The sequence below is a fragment of the Herpailurus yagouaroundi genome, unplaced genomic scaffold (genome assembly GCF_014898765.1).
Source record: "Herpailurus yagouaroundi ecotype Mexico unplaced genomic scaffold, PumYag 28, whole genome shotgun sequence".
NCBI lineage: Eukaryota > Metazoa > Chordata > Mammalia > Carnivora > Felidae > Herpailurus > Herpailurus yagouaroundi.
The window spans coordinates 103,221,308-103,231,721 of NW_024412376.1; the positions used below are offsets into that span (position 1 = coordinate 103,221,308).

The following is a 10,414-nucleotide window of genomic DNA, read 5'->3' on the forward strand; positions in this document are numbered from 1 at the left end:
TATCTTTCTTTACTTTTTTTTTTAATGGTACTGATTTAGGTAACCACCCGGGTAGGTTGCATTAATGGCCCTAAATTTTCACCCTTGCCTATATAAGCACTTTGCCATGTGTGAAGATCCAATTAAAATATTAACCTCATCCAGAAACCACCATCAGACACACCAAGAATATTGTTTGACTAAATGTCTGGACACCCTGTGATCCAGTCTAGTTGACATATAAAATTAACCATCACATCACATGATGTTGCAGTTACTCACACTAAAAATATGTGCTATTTCCTCAACCTTTAACTTAGATGTGTCTACATGATTTGCTGTGACTTTTGCAGCATTAGCAGGCTTACCAAGCTTTTTGGTGCTTCTACCTGTGCTCTTTCACCTCTGCCTGACTATGGGATAATACATCTGGAATAGTCTGCTGGGCCTGTGAGGAAGATGAGCAACTCATGAAGCAGAGCTGAGTTACCCCAGCTGAGCTCAGCCTGAGTGAGCCAATCTCTGCCAACCCACAACCACATTAACTAAGTGAAAGCTTATTGTTGTATGACTGAGAAGTGTGGGCTCTGTTATGCAGAGCAATTGTGCTCAGTTAGCCATTACACCATCCATTTTGTTTATATGGACCTTTTTTATCTGTTCTATATGTTCAGTTGTTGCAAACTTTCCTACACTCCTTGATCTTTTTTATCTGTTCTGAATGATGATGATAGTACAGATACTTTACTTAGGTTTAATATCACCCTTATCAAAAGAATGTAATACACATATGCAGTACTGAAAGTTAAGTGTGACAAATTAAACTCACACAGCTCTCTGAAAGTGTACAATGCAAGGGAAAAAAACACTTTAATGCAAAGAAGTGAAACTCTGTAACACACAGAAGTGATTCCGGTGGTCCCTGCTCAAAACCCGTAATGTCTCTCCACCAGTTTACAGAGTCTCACAGGTAGGCTCTACGCCCTCTGGTCTAAACTCCTCTTTTTGCCTTGTGTAACCTGTAAGTTAAACATCAGAATTAATGGGTGGTAATTATAAAAGTAACTTGCTTTTTATCTTTTACCATCCCTTTAAAACTGTTCAGTGTAAATATTCCTTCCCCTACCCCAAATGCAGACTTAGACAATCTGATGACCATTTTTTTCTCTTGGGTTTTTTTCTTTCTTATACTCCCTTTAAGTTATAAGCATGATCAGTGAATACATGTGCCAGTTCAATATGTCATTCAAAGCTCTAAAGTTAATGTAATGTTAAATTATTTCCTTCCCAAAAAAAGAGGTTAAAGTGGGAGAGAGCCAAAGCATAAGAGACTCTTAAAAACTGAGAACAAACTGACGGTTGATGGCGGGTGGGAGGGAGAGGAGGGTGGGTGATGGGTATTGAAGAAGGCATTTTTTGGGATGAGCCCGGGTGTTGTATGGAAACCAATTTGACAATACATTTCATATAGAAAAAATTATTTCCTTCCCCTAAACTGGGTCCTGGGATAAACTACTGCTTGCAGGAGGAAAAAGAGAAGATTCCCCTTTTGTTTCATTCACTTCCTCCTTCACTAGTCAGCTGCTGTTTTGACCTTGCCAAGGTAAGGGGTGGAGTAGGAAAAGACAGGTAAGAGGGAAAGTTCTCATCTGACCAATACTGAAATAAGATGGCTCTGTTGATGGTTTCCTTCACTGAGAAAAAGCCTTTTATTTTGCTATAGTCCCAATCATTTATTTCTGCTTTTGTTTCCCTTGCCTGAGGAGACATATCCATAAATATATTGCTAAGGGCGATGTCCAGGGGATTACTATCTGTTTTCTTTTAGGACTTTCATGGTTTCAGGTCTCACATTTAGGTCTTTAATCCATTTTGAGTTTATTTTTGTGTAGGGGGTAAGAAAGTGGTCCAGTTTTGTTCTTTAATCTTTGGCATAGCAAAGGAAACCTTCAACCAAATGAAAAAGTATTAATTGAATAGGAGAAGATATTTACAAATGTTATATCTGATAAGGAGTCAATACCCAAAACATATAAAGAACTTATACAACCCAATACTAAAAATAATAATAATAATAAGTAATCTGATTGAAAAATGAGCAGAGGACCTGAACAGACACTTTTCCAAACAAGACATACAGGTGGCCAATGGACATATGAAAAAATGCTCAACATCACTAATAATCAGGGAAATGAAAATCAAAACCATAATGAGATGATTTTGACACCTGTCAGAACCTGACACCTGTCAGAATGACTAGTATCACAAAAACAATAAATAACAAATGTTAGTGAGGAAAAAGGAAGCCTTGTGCAATGTTGATGGGAATATAAATTGATGCAGCCACTGTGGAAAACAGTACGGTGTTTCTTAAAAAATTAAAAATAGAAATACCATATGACCCATGAATTTCACTTCTGGATATTTATCCAAAGAAAATGAAAAAGCTAATTTGAAAAGATATACACACCCCTATGTTTACTGCAGCATTATTTACAATAGGCATGGAAGCAACCTAAGTGTCCACTGATAGATGAATAGATAAAAAAGATGAGATATATGGATAATAAAGAAGAAGTGGTATGTAGATAGATATGGATGTAGATAAATAGAAATATACAGAGGTAGGGGCGCCTGGGTGGCGCAGTCGGTTGAGCGTCCGACTCGCCAGGTCACGATCTCGCGGTCCGGGAGTTCGAGCCCCGCGTCGGGCTCTGGGCTGATGGCTCAGAACCTGGAGCCTGTTTCCGATTCTGTGTCTCCCTCTCTCTCTGCCCCTCCCCCGTTCATGCTCTGTCTCTCTCTGTCCCCAAAATAAATAAACGTTGAAAAAAAAATTAAAAAAAAAAAAAAGAAATATACAGAGGTAGAGATAGAGATATATAAATATAGATATATCACAATGGAGTATTAGCCATAAAAAAAGACTGAGATCTTGCCAATTGTGACAACATGGATGGACCTAGAACATGTTACACTAAGTGAAATAAAATAGAGAAAGACAAGTACCATATAACTTTCCTTAGATGCAGAGTCTAAAAATGACAAATGAACAAACAAAACAGAAACGGACTAAAAAATACAGAGAATAAACTGTTGGTTGCTAGAGGGGAAGAAAGTAGGGGAATGGGCAAATTAGGGGAAAAGGATTAAGAGGTACAAACTTCTAAGCATAAAATAAATAAGTCACAGATATGAAAAGTACACTATAGGTGTGGGAAATAAGCTTAGGAATTCCCTGAGGTTGCACCAATTGGTTAACAAGGCATGAAGAATTAGAAAGCCGTAGGATGTAAATAAGATCAGGTAAATGGGGAAAAGGACCCCAGTATAGGGCAAAGGAATAGGAATAGGAAATCTCAGGATGAAAACATCCAAGATGAGGTAAACAAGATTAGGTATTTAGGGAAGAAATGCCCCCCAACTTAGTACAATAGCAGAAAGCTGCTTTCACAGGAAGGAAGGGTGAAAATGGGTAAAAAGGAAAACAGGACGTTAGACCACAGCGGGGTGAAGTTGCCCAGAGCTGAGCTAATTGGCAAAGGTAAGGTGCCTTGTTGACCCTGAGGTAGCATGCTCTGTCTTTCTTGTCCCCAGGCCAGTTTAGGTAAATAGAGGTGGCACCTTATGTCTGCTGTAAACAGCCTTCCGCCCAGCACCAGAGTTTTGATTTGTATTGACCAAAACCCCTAACACCGCATATCTTCAAAACCCCTTTTCCCCCATGCCCATGAGTTAATGTTCACGGTTTCATTGTCTTTTTGTGCACAGCCATCATGCTTGTAAGCCTTCTGATCCTAATACAAATGGAGCAAGGACCCTTATTCAGGGGTCTTGTCTCCTCTGGAACATTAGCCTCTCTCGCATTTTAATCCTGCATTCTGTTCTCTTGCTGGACAAGAGAGAACTCCAGATCCAGAGTCTATGGAATTCTAGGGAATTCAGTCAATAATAGTGTAATAACATTGTATGGCAACACATGGTAACTACATCTATCATGGTGAACCATGTATAGTATATAGAATTGTCTAATCATTATGTTGTGGAGCTGAAACTAATATAACATTGTATGTCAACTACACTTCAATAATATATATTTTAAAAATAAATATATACTAAATAAAATAAGATTTCTCATGTACTCTAATCCTGGCCAATGTTTAAAACTGCCTTTTCCTTTGAGTGCAAAATCCTGTGTATAAGCAGGGCTTCTCCTTCAGCGGGCCACACCATATTTCTTTCAGCTTCCAGTGCTCCCCACAGCCTCTTACAAGCAGGGTCCACTTGTTTTGTAATGCCATTATCTGGGCAGGATCCTTCAAAGTAACAATCCTATATCTCAACCTCCATGCCTGGCCCTTCAAATTCACAAACATCTGCCTGGCTGGAGGCGGACAGCTCCATCCCAGATGTGACTACTTTGCTGTATAAACTATTGGAAAAGTCCATATCCTCAAAAAGGCACGCAATTTAAGCCCTGTGAGTTGCCCCATTAAAGTCCCCTTGCTAAATTTGATGCGAAAATAACATGACAGAGAGAAAGTTTCCCCAGGGCGGGTGTCTCCAAAGAAATTCTCCTCTATAATCTTCCCTTTTTCATTTTCTTAAGCCTTTTACAATGTGATGTGCTGAGTGAGATGTTTAAGAGTCAGACCATTGGTTTTCAGGCAAATCTTTTGAAATTTTTCATATGGCTCAGCACCTCTCTGGTATCTTAATGGCCCTGTCAAAATTTCCAATTTGTCACCTGCTTCACTTGATACTCATTATTTCTCAGGTGGCTGTTCAGTCACATGATTCTTGTGATTCTCTAAACTCTCATGCATCTGTCCTCTCTTTTGATAAATCTCTCTTATCCAACATTTCTGTGTAAGTCTAAACTCTAGTCTATTTTCAAGGCTTCACACAATTGTTTCCTCTTTATAAAGCCTTCTTTGATCTTCTGGTCAAAATGAATGCTTCTCTCTGTGTTCTCAGAGCATGTGACACCTTTATTAAAGTTGTTAGTAGAGCAGAGCTTGCATTATAGTTCCAAACTACAATATTTCACAGATTCTAGAATAAATGGTTTTTCACATTTAGACATTTCTGAAATAGGCATGCATTTTAGAGTTAATGCAATGACATCTTATAATTGCTTGGTGGGGTTTTGTTTTGTTCTATTTTTCTACTTCTTTGTTTTTTATAAAATGATGATACATCTCACAATTGGTAGCAACTTAGTAGTTTGTGAGCCCCTGGAATTTAGAGATTTTGTCTCATTTCTCTCTATACAACCTTCAATGATGAATTCAGTGTCTTGCAGAAATTAGATGCTCAAAATTTGTGTTCTATATAGTGCTGGGATACTATGCTTTTCTTCAGTGTCCACAACATTCCCAATTACCATTTCATTCACATTAAAAGAGATTTGATGGGACATTCATTACTTAAAAAGTAACATTTATTAGTCTATGTGTTGTGATTAGAGCTTTAATATCATCAGGAAGAAGTTTAATCTGACTTCATTTTCACTCCATTAAAAACCTTGTAACAGTGTTAATAAATTAGATCTCCAGAGTCATAAAAGTATATGTCATAGCCCCAATTGCACATATTTGACCACATTGGGATATTTAGCATAGTTTTAAATTTGGAGATATTCACATTTATACCAATTAATGTTTTCCATGATTTTAATGAGGGCACACAAATGTATAAATTGCATAATTTTGGTCAGTCCTGTTGTCAATGATACTAATAAACTGGGGACACATTGTAGCAATTAGAGTTCATTTCTTTGCTTAAAATGGATGTTTTTTTATTTTGAGCTCACCATAGACTTGCCTTTTCTACACAGAATTATAATTAGACATCATAAAGAAACTCAGCTAGAATTGTTGTTCTGGGAGAAAAAAAGAGACTTAAGAGAACAAAATAAACCCGAGTACATAGTATTAAGATGTGGTCATGATGCTTAAATGCCCTCTTACCCGCAAGATTTAATTATCAAGATTGTGAACTTAGAATCATTTGTGGCACAATATTTACTAACTTGCAGGTTAAATGACTTACAGGTCATTTAATTTGTTTATAGACAGGTACAGAGGGCTTATAATAGAGAAGGAAAACAACCAATAAAGAGATGAATAGTCTGTAGAAAAAGGCAACCCTGCCAAATCTCAAACGTTCCCTTCCCTAGATGCCAGCATGACAATATTTAGGATGGGAAAACTTATTTCATGCATATACTGAATGAAAATCTTTTCATATGACAAGTAAATCTATAGCTTTCTGTATATCTATGCATTCATTTTTTTCATTGGCTTTGTTCTTAAGTATTTTTCTGAGCTTCCTAAGAAACAAAAAAGAATTGTTGGAATTCTAAGAGACTATGAGGCAGTTCACCAAAAGATTGGTTTCAAAAATGAAACATACTTTCTAGAAAATTCGTATTGCCTCATATTTTCCTGTATGAGACAAATAAAAGGCCTTAGCTATGGATAATAATAGTTGTATTTCACAAAATGCCAAGTATGCATTTAAACTAGTAATCGTTGTTCAAAATAACCCTGAAAATAGGTGATAATCGTTCTCATTTTAGATAAGCAAACGAATCCAAAGAACTAACATAATGAAGCCAAGATTTGAATTTGGGTCTATCTCTAAAGAGTATATTCTGTCCCCACTCTATCCCACTATCAATGTGAAATGTCACCGTAGCACTATTTGCTCTAGAGTAGAAATAGGTGAGTCTTAAGTTTAATCTTAAGATTACTGAAGCATCACGCTGAGATCACATTATCTATTATTTCACTACCAGTATACGCTCTAAGTCAAATTTTGGTTTCATATATGAAAGAACATTCTGATGATTAGAGATCCTCAATGATGAGATGAAAATAGTTCTCAAGCAGGGACAGGATCACTGGCAGAGTTACTGAGCTACCCTATTTTGGATGAAAGTTTAGACAACTTAGATCTACAGGGACCTTTCCAATTTTAACTACTTATAACAGCACTTTACAAGTTACTTGTGGTGAGGCAAAAAGAAAGAATAACATGAAAATCACAAGTCACAAAGGTGGAGATCATGGGTTTGAGCCTTAACTTTTATTATAAGCCTATCTGACAGCTAATTTATCTTTCTTGGCCTTGGTTTATTCAACTAAGAAAGAAAATGGGGACAAAATTACCCACTTCACAGTCACTATCAAAATTAATCTGAGAAATTAAGAATAAATATACTTTATAAACTGTAATGTACTGGCTACCATACAGTGGTGCCTTATATGGGTGCCTTATGTGGGTGATGTAAAGCATCCAGAAGTATTGTTTAAACTGAGTTTTATTAGGAACTTGATCCATCCTCAAGTGAGTCAGTCAGTTCATTACATAGTCCTAAATCTTCATATTTTCTTCAACCACTTTTTCTTATTCACTAGTTCAAATAGAAAATATAGCACTATTTATAATGCTATATTCTTGATCTCCTTAGAAATTCAATATGAGTTTCACCTTCCAGAATAACTCAAACTTCATTAAGTGCTTTCAGTAGTTGGTTCTTTCCAAAACCTTTCTCTCGACCTATAACTCTCCACCAATCTATAGATACAAATAAGTAGCTGTGTCCTTTGCTATTTTGACTTATCCTTTCTCACACACTTATCTTTTAAAACAATTTCTTGTTCAATGTCAAAATATACCTTAACTTGATGGTTAATTGTCATGAAGAAGAAGTAATTATATAACTGCCCACGCTTTAAGATAAATATACTCTACTCTTATTAAACTCTAATTAGAAAAATTAAAATTGCTAAGATTTATTTTCTGCCAAACATTGTATTTAGGGGCTGTGTAAGATTGCTTTCTGGATCTTAAGCTTATTCTCTTTCTAACAGCATAAGGAGAATTGGGGTGGGGAGGGAATCCTTGGGCTTCATTTCATCCCTACTTATATATTTACTTAACTCTTGTAAGCATTTTATAATTTGTAAACATTTTTCCCTGATCAACTATGTGAAATAATAAGACCCAGACCTGAGGTGTTACATAGGCAGTGCAAACAAGCAAGGCCAGGACTTGAAGCGAGGAAGGACTTGGAGGGCAAAACGTAGCTCATGAGGAGAAACAGGAATAAGGACAAGCCAGGATCAGACACGCTAAATGGAAAGAACAGTAGAAAAAAGTCAACATTCTTTAGCGAGCTTAGGATGAAACACAGAGGAGTCAGTGAGGAAATACTGTGTAGAAGCTGGGAGGGGACACGTTGAATCAGGACAAATTACCGAGTTCCTGGTAAATTCTAGCCCTGCTGTGCTGCCCAACAGCAGATACTGCTTACATTCACCTACCCAAGACTGGCAGCCTCCCCCAAACAACTTCTGCAACAGAAAAAAGCACAGTAGGAGAGCAAAAATGATGCTTCAATGTATAAAATAGATCGTCCCAGATACCTCCTATCAGTTCTGCCTTGGTCAAGGGTAGACTGTGTTGCTTCAGGAAAAACAGGCAGTGGAAGCAGGGATATGAGAATTCCTCTGACCTGAAATGGGTCCTGAGACCGTGTATCCAAGTTTCATTAAGGAGCAAATCACCCAATGTTAACCCCATATTCCCTGAAGCACCAGAATGAAGTTAGCACTTTTCACAGAAAGATAACTGAGTATCCTACAATAAAAATCTAGCTTTTCTCTTTTAAAAAGCATGCTGATAATTTCACGTTTAAGGAAAAAAAATGAGCAGGAAACTTCCGATCTGAAGTCTCTTAGAACTGGAGCAAATATACTTTTCAACCACATTTGTTAATATCTCTAAAAGAACAACACATACTTGCCATCACTTTGCAAAGTAGTTCCATTAAGTTATTCTACATGGATTCGTTCTCATTTCTCTTTTATATTACTGGTTTGATGATGCCTCCTAGAATTGTCATAGTGAACAGTCTATCCAAATCTTAAAAATAGACTCTTGCTGGGGCTCCTGGGTGGCTCAGTCAGTTAAGCGTCTGACTCTCGATCTCAGCTCAGGTCATGATCTCCATGGTTCGTGAGTTTGAGCCCCACATCAGGCTCTGCACGGACAGTGCCTGCTTGGGATTCTCTCTCTCCTTCTCTCTCTGCTCCTCCTTCACTTAGTCTCTCTCTCTCTCTCTCTCTCTCTCTCTCTCAAAATAAATAAATTAATTTAACAAAATTCTTTTTGGCAAGGGTTTGTATCTGCGATTTGGGGTGGAATTTTGGCACGTGGTTTCTTACATGATTTTGTGTGCATTTGTATGTATGATGAATTAGTTGTACAGAGTTCTTACATAAAGAGGGAATAAAAAAGTAAAAGCCATAATCAGATAATTTTTTCTATCTCCAAATCTGACATCTTAGGATAATTCTTTATAAGGCCATAAATTCATAATTAGACATGTTACTTTCTTCCTTTCTTTGTACTGGTATTTTTTATTATAATTATTTGGGACCTCTTTTTTCTTGTCATTAAACATACATACACTTACGAGCTGGGCTTTTCTTTTAAAGATCACTTAAGGACTAAAATAAAAATATATCCCTATATTGAGCAAGCTCCTCTCACACACACTTATATATTACATCTATTGGTGAGAATTATTATACAAGGTTAGAGATAGTCTACTATGGAAGTGGTAGCCAATAAAAATATAAACTCAGTTTATTATAAGTGAAATAGATGCATGCATTAAGTAATATCTGAGGATAGAGGGTTGCTCGTCTAAGACTGGGCCTGGCAGTCTGGCCTCCCAGAAGAGGAGGTGACTGCCCACGAATCTCCTAGGCAACTCCTAGGTTACTGCTGAGTCCTTAGGGCCATTCCTCAACATGCCAGAAAGTGGATAGAGTTTTTCACAGATAGAAATATTGATGTGGCAAAGCCTACAGCAATCCTGCCTCGTCACTCAGCTCTACCGAACACCTGGAACCCCATCCCCTGGCCGTACCAAGGTTGGGGCTGGCACCCGCCCTCGCCACAGGTGCACTCTCTTGCTGGTAGAGAAAGGCTGGAGCCCAGGTTCCTCCACACCATACTGCTATCACATTCCGCCCTCCTCAGGCCAGGCCACGGACGGCTGCTTTTGTTAATTGTGCTGCTCAAGAGCCCCCACGACCGGAGGGAGTCTCGTTTCCAAAGCTGGAAGTCTGGCTTGGCTAGACGCTGGGTCTGCTCAAGAATGTGTGGACAACCAGAATCCCACACACCTGCTGCTGTTGCTGTCTCCAAGTTTTTTCCCTAGAATGCTGCTCTGGCAGGTCCGGCGTGTGTGCTGTCTAGCTATGTGCTCTGTTGCCATGACAACAATGACAATAGTAACAGCTACTACATAATAGCTATTTACTGGGCTGAAGACTATTTGCCTTCACAACAACATAAAGAAGTGATGAAATTATCTTCATTTTAGAGGTGGAAATTGAAGACAGAAGCGGCAAAC

The 10,414-nt window shown here is 37.9% G+C and overlaps 1 long non-coding RNA gene across 1 annotated transcript; it reads right to left on the reverse strand.

Moving 5' to 3' along the window:
• Nucleotides 1-825: 825 nt before the first annotated feature.
• Nucleotides 826-10,201, reverse strand: LOC121030570 (uncharacterized). Its single transcript, XR_005790307.1, has 2 exons — nt 9,926-10,201; nt 826-998 (listed from the first exon to the last, which is right to left on the reverse strand). It is a non-coding gene; the product is annotated as an uncharacterized LOC121030570 (long non-coding RNA).
• Between the last annotated feature and the right edge of the window lie 213 nt (nt 10,202-10,414).